The 15,950-nt window shown below is 36.4% G+C and overlaps 1 protein-coding gene across 5 annotated transcripts in view; it reads right to left on the bottom strand.

The window, feature by feature from the left end:
- Window positions 1-15,950, bottom strand: part of HIPK3 (homeodomain interacting protein kinase 3) — a 96,581-nt gene that overhangs the window by 72,086 nt on the left and 8,545 nt on the right. Inside the window, exon 2 of one of the 5 annotated variants that reach the window (XM_027115071.1) lies at window positions 13,267-13,326. The exons of the other annotated variants lie outside the window; for them this stretch is intronic. The gene's annotated coding sequence lies outside the window, so the exon portion shown is untranslated. The remainder of the gene's footprint in view (window positions 1-13,266; window positions 13,327-15,950) is intronic. 5 annotated transcript variants of the gene reach the window in all.

Genomic DNA, 15,950 nt, shown 5'->3' on the forward strand with positions numbered 1-15,950 from the left:
GCTTGCCGCAACTAGAGAAAGCCCATGCACAGAAACGAAGACCCAACACAGACATAAATAAATAATAAATAAATACATTAAAAAAACAAAACAAAACTACTGCAATTTCTGAATCCAACTGTCCCCACCTTTTCTTTTCCAACATGCCAAGCTGGAAGGCAAACAGCCCAAAGGTTCCAACCAGGACCAACTAAAGGAAGCTTAGAAAAAGTAATTACCCCTCACCAACCACTGTACTCTGTGGGACCAACCTCAAGGAAAACTTCAGAAAATAAACACGGGGTAGGAATGTCACATAATTTACATAGCACATAAGAAGAAGTGGGTGAGGGGGTAATGCTGGAGACAGTTGTTATAACAGACCACAAGAAAAGAACTCTAAATTACTAATTAACTTGACTACTGTGACTCCCTACCACAGATATTAAGTCTTTCCCTTCTCCCACCCTCCATCAGATTAACTCATGACCTGAGTATCTTATATTTGGTGTTTATGGATTTTACAGAGTATAGTTAGTACTCCGAGAAGCTGCTAAGTCCAGAGTCCAAAACACTGAATCAGTACAATACTACATATTTCCTATTATTTTTCATTGCAATATATACTGTTATACCTCTGCAGTTATATTTCATGACTTTATCATTTGTTCTTACCAACTGACTAAGAAATGAAGTTTTGAAATACCACCCTTTTGTGAGCTGGAACTGCCTATAAAATCACTCCAAGGACAGTCAAGACTCCTGTTAGGGACTTCCCTGGTGGCACAGTGGTTAAGAATCCACCTGCCAATTCAGGGGACAAGGGTTCGAGCCCTGGTCCGGGAAGATCCCACATGCTGTGGAACAACTAAGCCCATGATGAGCCACAACTACTCAGCCCGTGTGCTGCAATTACAGAAGCCCAGGCTCACAGTGCCCACGCTCCACAACAAAGAAGCCACCGCAATAAGAAGCCTGCGCACCGCAACGAAGAGTAACCCCCGCTCATCTCAACTGGAGAAAGCCCATGCACAGCAATGAAGACCCAATGCAGCCAAAAATAAATAAATAAAATAAATAAATTTATTAAAAAAAAAAAAAAAAGACACCTGTCAGAGCAACCGTTAAGTTTCCATTCCTCAGGTTTAATAATCTCAGGTACTTTAACAGGCCTTATTTTTCCAAGCCTCTAAAAAACTTTAAGACTCATCTGAATTCTATTCAAATTCTTCACATCCTGTTACAATTACCAAAACAGCAATGTAACCAATGTTGATAACTAAACCACCACTAACCATAAAGATATGGTTTCTTCTTTTTTTTTTTCTTATTACACATAATATCAGGCCTTCTGAAAACAGAGGGAGGTAGCAGAGATAGAAATACTTAGACTATCTTACATTCAATTTATTAGCCAATATCAAAGTTCTGGATCATTTTCTGCCAAACTTATACATAGCCCTATATATAATCAGGTTCTTCTTTAAAATATCCTGTGATATCACAAATACATTTAATTAAAGGTAAATAATGCCTTGCATTCTCCTCACTCAACTTTCTTCTTCTACTTGTTCAAATCTCAATTTTTAAACTTTTTTTTCCTTAAAACACTGTGGTAAAATATACATACATAACATAAAATTTATCATTTTTAAGTGCACAGCTCAGTGGCATTAAGGTCATTCACACTGTTGTGCAACCATCACCATTTTCCACCTCCAGAACTTTTCCCCCCCACTCTGAAAACTAAAACTAAAACAACTGTCCATTGTCCCCTCCCACTAGCCCCTGGCAACCACCTTTCTACACTCTGTATCTACAAATTTGACTATTCTAGGTACCCCCTATAAGTTTAATTATACAATATTTGTCCTTTTATAACTGGCTTATTCCACTCAGCATGTCTTCAAGGTTCATCCATGTTGCAGCATGTGTCAGAATCTCCTTCCTTTTTAATGCTAAGTAATTTCCCATTGCATGTTTATGCCATATTTTGTTTATCCATTCAGTCATCAAAAGGTATTTGGGTTGCTTCCACCATTCAACTATTGTGACTAATGCAGCTGTGAACATGGATGTACAAACATCTCTGCAAGACACTGTTTGCAATTCTTTTGTATATATAGCCAGAAGCGGAATTGCTGGATTATATGGTAATTCCTTTGTTTTTTGCTTTGTTTTGTTTTAGGCCGCACCACACGGGTTACAGGATCTTAGTTCCCCAACCAGGGATCGAACCCGTGAGCTTGGCAGTGAAAGTGCAGAGTCCTAACCACTGGTCCACCAGGGAATTACCATGGTAATTCCATTTTTTTTTTTTTTTTTTTTTGCGGTACACGGGCCTCTCACTGTTGTGGCCTCTCCTGTTGCAGAGCACAGGCTCCGGACGCGCAGGCTCAGTGGCCATGGCTCACGGGCCTAGCTGCTCCGCGGCATGTGGGATCTTCCCAGACCAGGGCACGAACGCGTGTCCCCTGCATCAGCAGGTGGACTCTCAACCACTGTGCCACCAGGGAAGCCCGGTAATTCCATTTTTAATTTGAGGAATCACTAGACTGTTTTCCATAGCAGCTACACCATTTTACACTCCAACCAGTAGTGCACAAGGGTTCCAATTTCTCCACATCCCTGCCAATGCTTGTTATTTTCTTCTTTCTTCTTTTTTAACAATAGCCATCCTAATGGGTATGAAGGGGTATCTTACTGTGGTTTTCAAATCTCCATTTTTTTTAATCTAATTCTTCATCAATACTGGCTGCACTAACACCTAGAGCTTGATGTCATCAGTAGCTATAACACGTAAACTTTGTATTTTTTCATTTGAGTTATCGATGAATATTAAACATTACACTTAAGACTAAGCTCTACAGAAACCCATTCCCAAGTGATTACTGAACATCTTTCAGACCATCACTGAAAAGTATAGAAATTATTAAATTACAAAAACATCAAGTTTTAGGGACTTCCCTGGCGGTGCAGTGGCTAAGAATCCGCCTGCCAATGCAGGAGACATGGGTTCGAGCCCTGGTCCGGAGGATCCCACATGTGGCAGAGCAACTAAGTCCGTGCACCACAACTACTGAGCCTGTACTCTGGAGCCCACACGCCACAACTACTGAGCCCACGCGCCACAACTACTGAAGCCCACGTGCCTAGAGCCCACGCTCCACAACAAGAGAAGCCACTGCAATGAGAAGTCCGCGCACCGCAACGAAGAGTAGTCCTCGCTCGCGACAACTAGAGAAAGCCCACGGGCAGCAATGAAGACCCAATGCAGCCAAAAATAAATAAATAAATAAATAACTTTTTTTTTTTAATTAAGATACAAAAAAGGAAATGTGATCAGTATTGAAGATTTCTAAAGATCTACAAGAAGAAATAAATCAAAACAAAACAAAACCCTTTTAAAAACACAGGAAAAAGGTTTCCTTTAACTAAAGAGAGGCTCAGGGCACTAAAAGATTATCTCATAATAAACAGGGATAAAAGACCAAAACCTTAAATACACAGCCCGTACTACACAATTAAAAAAAAAAAAGACTTGTCAATACAACAAACAAAAAAGTCAGCTCAATGAACATTACCTTAGGGAATATTTTCATTCAACTGGAAATCAGCAAACAGCTACACTAGATCAAGGTAAACGACTGATTCTGTTACATAAAACCCTGCATTAAGATCTCTTTTCTGAACACACCCATCAACTCTGTTTCCAGGCTATACTAAAATAAGTAGACACAAGTACAGTTCACTTTCAAAAGTGAACTTATTACCATTCTTTAAAGGGAGATAGAATGGAACAGGAAACAAAAATAAAGTTGAGACCCCTTTATCAGGTAAAATGTACAAATTCACCTTTAATCTACCAGCTTCAAAGCTAAGAGCTAAAGAATCATCCTGTGTGAAAACAGTAATGGTATCATGTCTACACAGCTAGAGTAGTACTAAATTCACTAATGGAATAATGTGTTTTTAGTCAAATCACACAAATACACGTTAATTGCCTTTCAGCAATGATTACAACTGTCTTTCGGCATGCTATGATTAGCATAAGACAAAAAGACTGAAATGTACTTTGTAAAAACTCAGTGAGCATGCTAAAAAACAAATAAAACAATAACACCACCACCCCCCACACACAAGCCAGTGCTTCTTGACCTACTACCAAGTCCGCATCATCCTATTCTGGTCTTTATTGGATCCAGTCACCTCTCATAATCCTTTTTCCTTCCCTCAGCTCAATTAAACCCCAAGATCTGACCTGCCCATATCAACACAGTACTTCACATTCTGTCCTCAAAATATTATCTCTTCCTTTGATCTACCATCTCTTTCTGATTATCTCCCACCACACAAACTCCCAATATTCCTTGCTAAATTCTAGTTCCTCTCCTTCTAGTAAAATAGATTCAAAATTAACATTTCTCTTATGTAACACACAAAAATATTTTTAAAGATGCTTAAGAGCAAAAGAACCCAAAATTCTAAATCTGAATACAGTAGCTCTCAATCCTTTTCCTGAAACATTTCAGGTATGATGAACTTTGAAGAAGTGAAGCACTTTAGGGGAGGTAGTATTAAAGGGCAAAACTTTTTCAGTAAAAGTACTTTGGGGAAGGTGGTCTTCACAAAAGCATTTTTATTAACACATGCAAATGAAGTAATTTAGTCATTCTAAGAAAGGAGGTTTGCACATCATTAGAATGACTTTCAAAACTGCAGAAAATCTTGGGCTTCCCTGGTGGCGCAGTGGTTAAGAATCTGCCTGCCAATGTAAGGGACACGGGTTTGAGCCCTGGTCTGGGAAGATCCCACATGCCGCGGAACAACTAAGCCCGTGTGCCACAACTACTGAGCCTGAGCTCTAGAGCCTGCGAGCCACAACTACTGAGCCCGCGTGCCACAACTACTGAAACCTGTGTGCCTAGAGCCCGTGCTCCACAACAAGAAGCCATGACAATGAGAAGCCCGCACACCACAAGGAGTAGCCCCCGCTCACTGCAACTACAGAAAGCCCACGCACAGCAACAAAGACCCAACACAGCCAAAAATTAATTAATTAATTAATTTTAAAAAACTGCAGAAAATCTTTTGCAAAACAGCAGGGTCAACCTACTTCATCTAGGTAGTGGGCCAAAGAGAAATGATGCCGTTCTTACACTACTTCTGCATTCCTCACAAAGTCTAGCACAGAGTTAAATGAATAAAGAAAGCCTCAAGCTATTATAGTCTCAAATCTTTTCACTTATTTTTTATAGGATATTGAAAATACCAGTTTTATCACAACTCTAATTTCTGTACAAATGACTATGTCTTGGATTCATAAGGTCTGACAAGCAAAGAGATCAAAGGAGATAGAAGGAAATCTTCAAGGTAACAATACTGTCCATAATCTAGTTTCATGTAAATAATAGATTGTTCCAGCTTGGTTTATCCATAGACTTAAAGATTTTGCTTTCATGAATATACTTAGAAAAAGCTTCGTTTTTTCCATTTTTAAAATATTTTCAGGCACATGAATATTTTCAAAGGATATTAAGACATTACAATAAAGTTTCATTCAGAATCATTTTTTTGATACTTGTAACTGGACACAATGCAAACAATATCAGAATTTCATGTCTGTTTCAACTGAAAATTTGTCATCATTTTATTGAGGGATAAAAGGACATTTTTCTTAAGAGTTTTAAAACTGAAAGGCATCAAATATAGAGAAGAATGTTAAACACAAATATCACACTTTTACTTAGAGTGACTGAACAAAGCTATAAATTGCACAAGTATTTGTTACTGTGATGCCCCTTTAACCATTTTACCTTGGATTAATTCATAAATATAACTTTAAATTAACGTTAGTTTGTTGTATATATTTCCCAAAAAAATCAGCTCCTGAAATAATTATGGTGACAGCACAAATGAAAACCTTTAACCAAAAGCTGTATTATTTGGGCTGAAGTTTAAATTCCTACTAACTGACCTAATTTTCAACGTATTATTCAAATGACAAATGAGTTAATAATCTATGAAAGTTACATCAAATTCACTTTTTTAATGTCTCATAGCTACATCCACTGTGATTATCAAACAATGTTTTCATATATTTTAATTCTACCTTTACCATACTTATCCCTGACAACAGATGGTTGGCCTCGTTCTCAGGTTGCAAGTTTGAAGTTTAAAGATTCAATTACTTGAGGGAAAAGAAAAGTCTAGATACCTTCATTAGTACCCAAACTTTAATTTATGATAATAAAATACATATGAACCTACCAATGTTTTTTCTGACAACATCAAAGAAACATCATATTTTGTGGAAGAAATGGAAGAATTGTTAATTAAATCCAATGGAAAACTCTTTCATAAATTTTCACTTGTACATTCAAATTCTGGGATACTATTTTTTAAATAATCAAGTTAGTTTATCCAAAATATAGTCACTCCTTATTTGTTCTTTAACATGTACAGCCTACAAAGGTAAAGCCATTTATAACTCCTTTACATCTTGCATGGACTGAACAGATAACTATCTGCTTCACTTTGGTATGTTTACCCACTTCACCCTACCCCATCCAAACAGAGAGTTCTCCACTAATTAAAAAAAAATACACACACAAGACACAAAACTTGTCTCCAGTTAGTGATTTCCCAAATTTTTATCCTATAATGACCACCTGTGAATTTATCATGAGAAGTTTATAATGCTATATTTGTCCCTCATTACATTTAAACAATTTCACACCCACAGGCTCTAATTATTCTCCAACTGAGGTGCTAGAATTTCCTTCTAGAAGATAAATATAAAAGGGGGGAGGGGAGGAATCTTTCCCTTTCAGTTTAAAATTTGTTACATTTTTAACAAACCACAAACCTCTGATAGAAAGGAAGAAAGGTTTTCTTTAAACAAGATACAAAAAACACAAACTATAAGAGGAAGAGATTGGAAAATGTGACTTGACTAAAACTTAAAACTATTATTTATCAAATGATACAGTAAAGATAAGCCACAGATACGGAGAAGACACTGGCAACATACATAACTGACAAGATCTAAAGAAGTCATAGTGTGTTTAGCAAAACACAGTAAAAAAATGGGTAGAAGGTATGAGCTGGCAATTCACAGGTAAGGAAATAGAAGCCAAAAGGCTTTTTAAAAAAAATTTTCAACCTCATTAGTAATAAGAAAAATACTAATTAAAACTACAGGAAGATGCCATTTTAAACCCATCAGGTTGACAAAAGGTAGGACAACACCCAATGCTGAAGAGGAACAGGGCAGCAGAGACTCTTATAGACTAGGTAGGGTAAGAAGTACAACCACTTTAGAAAGCAAGGCTGAAAATGGATGTGGTCTATAATCTAGCAAGTCTTCTCCCAGGTACATACCCTACCTGGAGAAGCTCTCACACGTAAGTACAACAAAACAGGTAAAATAATGTTCACTGCAGCACAATGATAAAATTTTGAAATAACCTAATTGTCAGAAAAGGGATGGATATAGTAGCGTGGCTTTTTCATACAACATACACAATGACTGTGGCTTATAGCACAGTCACCATACAGTTATGTACCACAAAAAAAGAAAAAATACCAATTATAAAAGTAAGACACTGATTAAGATGTATCATAATTTCAAAGATGTTAAACATGGGAAAAATTGTGCATGTTAGAATAAAAGACATGCAGCAAAATGAATTAACTGAAATTATATATATATCAACATGGATAAATCTCAAAACAACAATGTAGAACAAGAAACAAGTTGCAAAACAGCGTGTATCATTTATTTTAAAGTCAGCAGCAGACAAAACGATATTGCAGTTTTAGGTATAGTTAAGTATGTGGTAAAAGTATAAAATCATGCATAGAAATGATAAACATGCCAGGAAGAAAAGGAAAAGGAGGGACTTCAACTGCAGGAACTATTTTGCACCCACGGTGGCAGCTGCATAGGAATTGGTTCTACTACTACTCTCTGTACTTTCATAGCCTAAATTTACATTAATTTTTAAATAAAGAAGGAGAAAAAATCTACCAGAGAATAGAATAACCTCTTTAATGAGTTGTATTTTTAAAAGTTAGAAAAATATAACCATTTTAGATATATTTTATTAGCGTATTCAATCAGCCATACACTATTTCATCCCATTTTTCTTTCAATTTTTAAATTTTTCTTTCAATTCAAATCAAGTAAAGACATTTAGGAGCAGGAAGATTTAGCAATGAAGTATGTTTTTCATCAATGAGCTCCTTCTAGCAAGAGGCAAACACATGTATACACATAACTACATCACTAATGAGGGCAGTAACATAAGGATGTGTGAAGCACACAGGCAGCAAAGTAAAGGGGATGATTAACATATGCCCTGAAGGAGCACTGAAGTATTCAGTAAGAAGTTAATCTGTGCTAAATTTTGAAGGATGATGAGAAGAAGCCTGCTATTTAGGAGGGATAGTCCAATAGCACAAACCAATAGCACATAAAAGAGCAGAGACTAACGAAAAATATGACATTAGCTTTATTTGGCTAGAAGAGGGGCCCACAAATTATGGTTAGTCAACTCCAACCCAGACTATTTTTGTATGGCCCACGAGCTAAGAATGGTTTTTATATTTTTAAAGGTTTAAAAAAAAGCATACAACAGGGATCATATGCCACTTGCAAAGCCTAAAATATTTCCCATCTACCCATTTAAGAAAATATGCCAAGCTCTGCTCTAGAACGTAACTTGCAGCCAGTGGAGAGGGCAGCTGGAGTAAAAAGATGATCCTTGAGAAGAAGAAAGACAACCTTAAAAAGAAAGATCATGAAGAACTTTGTCTTCCATAGTAAGGAGCTATGAGGTGCCTCTGAAGGGTTTTAAATAGAAAAATCAATATAATCATATTTGTATTTTAGAAAGATTACTCAGGCAAATTTGTGACAGATAAACTGGAAAGAAACAATAATGGAGGACTTCCCTGGTGGTCCAGTGGTCAAGACTCTGCGCTTCCACTGCAGGGGACAGGAGTTCAATCCCTGGTTGGGGAACTAAGATCCCAAATGTCGCTCAGCATGGCCAAAAAAAATGGAAACAACAGTTGAAAGACTAGGGTGATAATCCAGATAATAGTTGATCAGAGCCCAAGCAAAAGCAGTAGTAATAGAATAAGAGTACTGATTACCAATAGTTAGCTATAGGTAGCTAGGAGACAGAACCACAGAACTTGGTGACGAGTGAAGGAAGGAAGGAATTAATAAAAACATGTTTCTGGCTTGAAAACCTGATAGCCAAATGTTAACAAAAAAAAAAAAAATTTTCTAAGGAGAAATGAGAGAGGAAAAATTAACTCAATTTTAGACATGCTGAGTTTGAGGTACCTTGTGACTTAGCCCAAGTTCCCTTAAATGTAGACTCTTATAAAAAGGCCTGCATTCAGGTAGTTTACTTGGGAAGTTATCCTAGAGGGCATGAGTAAGGGACATGGAGAATAAGTCAGGAAAGAGGGAAAAGCAATTAATAAACATAAAGGAATGATGGAATTAAAAATTAACTATTTGGCAACAATCATAATAATTGATTCAAACAAGAATTATCAATGGATGCAAAAACTAGCAGGTGAGAAAAAGAATGAATATATGTATATGTATAACCGAATCACTCTGCTCTACACCTGAAACTAACACAACATTGTAAATCAACTATACTCCAGTAAAATTTAAGGAAAAAAAAACAAACAAAACCTAGTGGGTGAAAGTTTCAAGAATAACAGGATATTATTGTTGGGAGACCATTCACCATGGATCTCTCATGTTTCTCCATGTCTTGCAAGCAGGGACACTGAATGCCTTTGTTCTGCAGTCTCCTTTCAAGGATATTTGTATATTGAACAGCCTTGAAGGTAGAGATAGCGTCTTTCTCCTGAGCAAAGGGCAGGTTGTTTCATGTCCAGGATAACAAAAGATAATGACTCCTTCTTGGGCACGTGTCAGGCAGGCTCACTGCCCCTTATAAAAGTTTCCTAAACCTGGGGTTCCCCTCCTGGAGCGCAACTCCTCTTGTGCAGGAGTCACCGGGCCCTGTTTACAGCACCCTGTGGGAACTGAACTGGGGAAACAGGAAATACTGACACACTGACTACCACTATCGCTGAGTACGAAAGTCCTTTAGCTCTGACCTCAGAGTCTATCTTCTGCCAGCAGCCATGGCTAATTTGTTAGCTTGCAAGACCCTTCATGGCCCTACATTTCAAAGTACATTCCCACAAGATACATACGAATCAAAAGGAAGAAACTGGCAGATGCCACCTTAACCAAGTGATCAATGTTAAAATCACTTGTAACGGGATATATCAACATCACATGCCTCCTGGTATGATGTACTGAGAGGAATACACGTCACTGTGATACGTCCAAGAACAAGAAAACAAACATCCAAATTGAGAGCCATTCCACAGAATAACTGGCAGTATTCTTCAAAATGTCAATATCAGGAAACAACACAAAGACTGAGAAACTTTTCAGATTACAGAAAACATAGACATAAAACAAAACAGTCTTTGCTTTTAGGAAAAAAATCAGGTGTATACGGACGTCAAGTCTGCAACTTACAAAAAGTTGAAGGAAAAAAATACAGATGTAGAGAGAAAAGGTAAATGCAAATGGTGTAAAATGTTAACATTTGAAGAATCTAGGTGAAAAATATATAGAGGAATTCTTTGTACTATTCTTGTAAATTTTCTGTAGGTTAGAATTTTTGTCAAGTCACAAATTAAACAGAAAAAAAAGTATATGAGTGACAGGCATAAAATAATGTTTTTCTTGCACAAGGCTGCTCTTCAAGGGTTACTCATTTGGGAATGAACTGCTGAATATCTTAGGCATGGCCCAGATCACCTAAAATCCAGAATTCTCAGGCACAGAGCAAGTCCGTGGGATCACGTGCCAGCACTAATTTTTTAAAAAAAGGTTTTCATAAACAGTGAGAGGAAATCTTTTCATTTAAAAGTATTACTTTGGGACTTCCCTGGTGGCGCAGTGGTTAAGAATCCGCCTGCCAGTGCAGGGGACACGGGTTCGAGCCTTGTCCGGGAAGATCCCACACACCACGGAGCAACTAAGCCAGTGAGCCACAACTACTGAGCCTGAGCTCTAGAGCCCGCGAGCAACAACTACTGAAGCTCGCGCACCTAAAGCCTGTGCTCCGCAACAAGAGAAGCCACTGCAATGAGAAGTCTGCACACAGCAACGAAGAGTAGTCCCCGCTCGCCGCAACTAGAGAAAGCCCGCTCGCAGCAACGAAGACTCAACGCAGCCAAAAATTAAAAAAAAAAAAAAAGTATTACTTAATTCACATTGGTTTTTGGAGCTTTGGGTCATTATGCAATTCCTTCAATCAACAGAGACTAAAATTAGTATTTCACTATGTGGTCCAATAAATTCAACTAAAAAGGTCTTCTCATTCTTGAAAGACAGAGAACCTTAGTACTAGTCTATACAAGGCTCTACAATAGGAATTAGAAAATGGAACTATATGACTAGCAATATTCAGGCAATAAAAAGCAGTATCTAGTTACACTTCCATTTTTCACTTACTTTGTTTAAAGTGCATATTTATAAAAGACAAAACAGCATGTCTTCTTAGAAATAAAAGACAGGGTGCACTAGAAAATAAGTTTTTAGTGTGAATAGTAAGTTTAACTCTTCATTGGACATTTTAATACCTATATCATTAAGCAGGTCATTTTACCAGTATTATATCCAGGAAATTACTGACACTAAAACATCTCATGTAAGAAACCTTTTCATATAAATGAACCACCACAAATTGTAAAGCTTCAAAAAATAAACCTGCTGTCTCAGGTACTCAAAAAACATTTATTTGAAAACACTAAAGTCTTGGGTATTTTCCAGCAGTATTGTGAGCAAAGCATCTAGGGAATGTGTTGACTATAACACAAATCAGCATGTTAAATAACAAGCTTCATCTGACTTAGCAAAACATTCTAACTTTTGGAACAGAAAGTGATCTGTTGGACATTTCAAAGCTGCTAGAATTCACCCTGTTAATACAAGTTTTTACTTTAGAAAGGCTAGAAAAGAGTTAATTAAAAACAGTACTTAAGAACTACGCTTACTAAAGCATATAATTCTCTAGATTTTTTTTAAAGCTATATAAAAATCAAAACTCAGAAATGGAAATATCGACTGAAAAGTTGAATAAAAATGAAAAGTTCACCTGAAGCACTCTTTATTGAAGTAAACTTTAAGATTAATAATTCACATCTGGTTTATAAAACACGTACAAAAGTAAACTTTATTTAAATTTGTCACACAATATCAATACCAATACCTATCAATGGATTGCTAGAAAAATTAAACAGCTTTACATCTTTAGGTTATGAACAACTCCCTTACTAGAAAGCCAAATGAATTATTTTCTACTTTGTAGGAAATCTGTCCCAAAAGAACCACCACAAAACTTTTATTTCTTATAAAAATCCTTTAAAGCCTGAATTATTAAAGACTAAGAAGGCAAAGATCAAATGATCCTTACCAGAAGAATATCTCCTAACCTAAAACACCTCTGAAACAATTCAGAGGAAGCTGAATCGTAGATTAATAATTTGATCAAATGTCCACTGTTGATAAAGCAATATAAAGGAAAAGATTACGCTGACAAATAAGATTTTTGTAAGAGATAATAGTTCAAAGTTCTAAATGAACATTTACAGAATTAAAGGTCAAGTTCTATAAAACTTTTCTAAATTATGGGCTATGCTAAATAAACAACTTTTACATTCTCCTTTTGTACAGCATTCTACATTCAGTACTACTGAAGGAGTACTATCACTCCAGAGTAATGTATGCTACAAGAATTAGAAGTCTAAAAACCAGTGTGAAGTGGTAACAGTAGCTGCCCCACAGGCACACACTAACAACAGTTTTACATTTCTAAGAGCTGAAAAGACAAAAAGTTACAGCTGTATAAGCTTGATTTTAGTACTTTTAGTTTTAAAAAATCTTTATGAAAGACATTTTAGGGCTTGAAAAAATAAACTGGAACAAAAAATTCAACTACTTGTTCTTCCCAAATTATGTTAAGACCCTACATGGTCATGATGTGACCTACACTGCTAAATCCAAAGCTGTTTTTTTCTTCCCTTCAATTATGTTTTCTCTATTCATATTTGGTTGCCAGATATGCCGCTTTATATAAATGCCCTTTTTCAGGAACTCAGTGAAGTACCTTCAAAAACCTTTCTAAATGCAGAAACCTTCGAGTTTCAAAATTTAAATGTCATATATACCTTATGAACTGAGGATGATCTTTCACAATGGCATCAGGAAATCCTGTGCTTCAGGAAACTCTATGGTATCAAGTGAGAAACAACAGAAGGAACAGAAATGAAACTATGTTAAGAAAAATAAAGATCTCATTCTTATTCTCATGACAAAAATTTGAGGAAGAGGACAGGGCAGAGATTCACAAAAGGTATCCTTAAGAAAGCCAGAAAAAACTAGAACAATGTAATTCATAGAGCCTTAAAGAGTAAAGAAAACCATCGGCTTCTCAACAGTACTCCCAAAGATGGGACTTCCCTGTTGGCGCAGTGGTTAAGAATCCGCATGCCAAAGCAGGGGACACAGGTTCGAGCGCTGGTCTGGGAGGATCCCAAATGCTGTGGAGCAAATGCGCCACAACTATTGAGCCTGCTCTCCACAACAAAAGAAGCCACCGCAATGAGAAGCCCGCGCACCACAAAGAAGAGTAGCCCCCCCACCCCACCCCCCGCTCGATGCAACTAGAGAAAGCCCTTGCATAGCAACAAAGACCCGATGCACCCAAAAATAAATAAATAAATAAATATTTTTAAAATACGCTTTAAAAAAACAAAGTACTCTCAAAGAAAGGACCCTGAATTCTTAGAAATTATCAGAACTGCTTCGGTTTGGCTCTGACTACCTCTAATCATTAACTTCTTAAAGTGACACATTGTTGGGTTGGATATAATAAGCTGTGAACTAAAACTGCAGATTTATATGCATTTAGCAAGGGTCACATAAATATTTCTTCTACAACAAGCTCCACAGAAACACACTGAAAACAAATTTTTATACAGGTGTAAAAAGCCACACTGTCATATAGGATACTATACAATTTTATGTATCAGAATTATAATGATAAAAACTTATTCAGATTTATCTGGCTAAAGAGGTTTTTTAATGCCATAAACATATAAAAAGATAAAAAGATGATTAAGAAAGTTTAATTCAAAAAAAAAAGAAAGTTTAATTCACAGAAACAGACTCACAGATATAACAGACTTGTGGTTGCCAAGGGGGAAGGGGGATGGATTGGGGAGTTGGTATCAGCAGATGCAAACTATTGTATATTAGAATCAATGAACAACAAGGTCCTATTATATAGCACAGGGAACTATATTCAGTATCCTATAATAAACCATAATGGAAAGGAATATGAAAAACACTATATATATATGTATAGCGGGATCACTTTGCTGTACAGTAGAAATAAACCCATTGTAAATCAACTATATTTCAATAAAATAATTTTTTTAAAAAAGAAAGCTTAGCTCAGATTGAAGTTGCCTAAGTAATATCTAACACATTTTAAGTTCAAAATTAAGGCTAGCTATTGATCCCATGGCATAAAATAAACAAAAACATGCTAAATCACTTGAAAATGGCCAAAAAGTAGTTAGTTTACTGATGAGAAATTCATTCTCAGATAATAACTAAAAATTTCTTATTGGCCAAAACTGACCTCATGCCATTTTTCAGGCAACCGCATAAGAGGCTAGATAAAATCTCAGCTATAAAAGTAATGATTACATATTAATTATACATGATGAATATGCCAAAATGGTTATTTTATAACAATGTTATCACTTAAAATATTATTTATTCATAGAAACCTTGCAAATTCAAACAGTAAAAATTATCACTAAGCCATTATCATTACCTGAAATCAGACTTCACTAGAGTGGCATGGACAGAGAGCTACACTGCCAAGAGCTAAGAAGTGAATAGAAATTCAAGTAGAGGCTAGAGTACACATTACGAAGTGTGGAAGAAACAGAGTAGGGAAGATAGGTCCACAGACCTGGGGAGGCACAATTAAAAGATGGCTGCTTAAGGATGCCAGATACCTGACCATTTCAAAAGGCTGAAGAAAAAGGGCCAAGAAAAAGGGGGAAATGGAAGTTATCAGACAGGTTCAAGATGCTGAAAAACACAATTCAGAATGAAACCCATAAGAGAGAATAGGGAGTAATCTTGGAGGGAAGGAGATGTTTCTTTTCTTGAGTGTAGTGAAAACACAAAGTGTGTAGTGGTAGAAGTTATGCTCAGAGGTAGAGGGCTGGAAATTTGGAGTAATTCATGCCTGTTAACCTCTACATAAGAAACAGACTCATCTGTTAGAATTAAGGAGTGAGGGGAAGAGGAGAGTTCTGAGAAGTTAAATGTGTCTATGACACATTCACAACTGCTTGGTGAGGTACCTGTCAAGCTACTCAATAAAGACGCTATCCTTTGATTAAAGGATATGAGTATAGAATGCCTGTATTTGATTACTTTTATAATAATTATATTTGATTCCCCAATGTCAACTAGGCACTTTAGGAGATATAAAAAAAACCCTTTAAGACATGGTCTCTGACCTCAAGGAACAGTTCAGATACTATTTTATACTTTTTAGTGTAACCCTTCCCCAAAAGGTAAGGTATTAGGTTACCTTTTAATAGGTTATAAATTGAGGTGTTTCATTTTCTTCCAGTCAGATTAATATGAAACAATTTCAAGCTAGATATACCTTCAGATATGAGATACTTTAAAGAGATTTTACAAGTTACAAAGTAGGCACTAGAAATACTTTCAGCAAAGCCACACTAGGCTTAGGGCAACTCACAAAGCAAGCATTCCAACTATTTTCTACGCAAAAGCTACTGGCAGCAACTATACTCTAATT

This window comes from Aethalodelphis obliquidens, unplaced genomic scaffold, assembly GCF_003676395.1.
Source record: "Aethalodelphis obliquidens isolate GAN/ISIS:26980383/991018 unplaced genomic scaffold, ASM367639v1 scaffold14, whole genome shotgun sequence".
Lineage (NCBI taxonomy): Eukaryota > Metazoa > Chordata > Mammalia > Artiodactyla > Delphinidae > Aethalodelphis > Aethalodelphis obliquidens.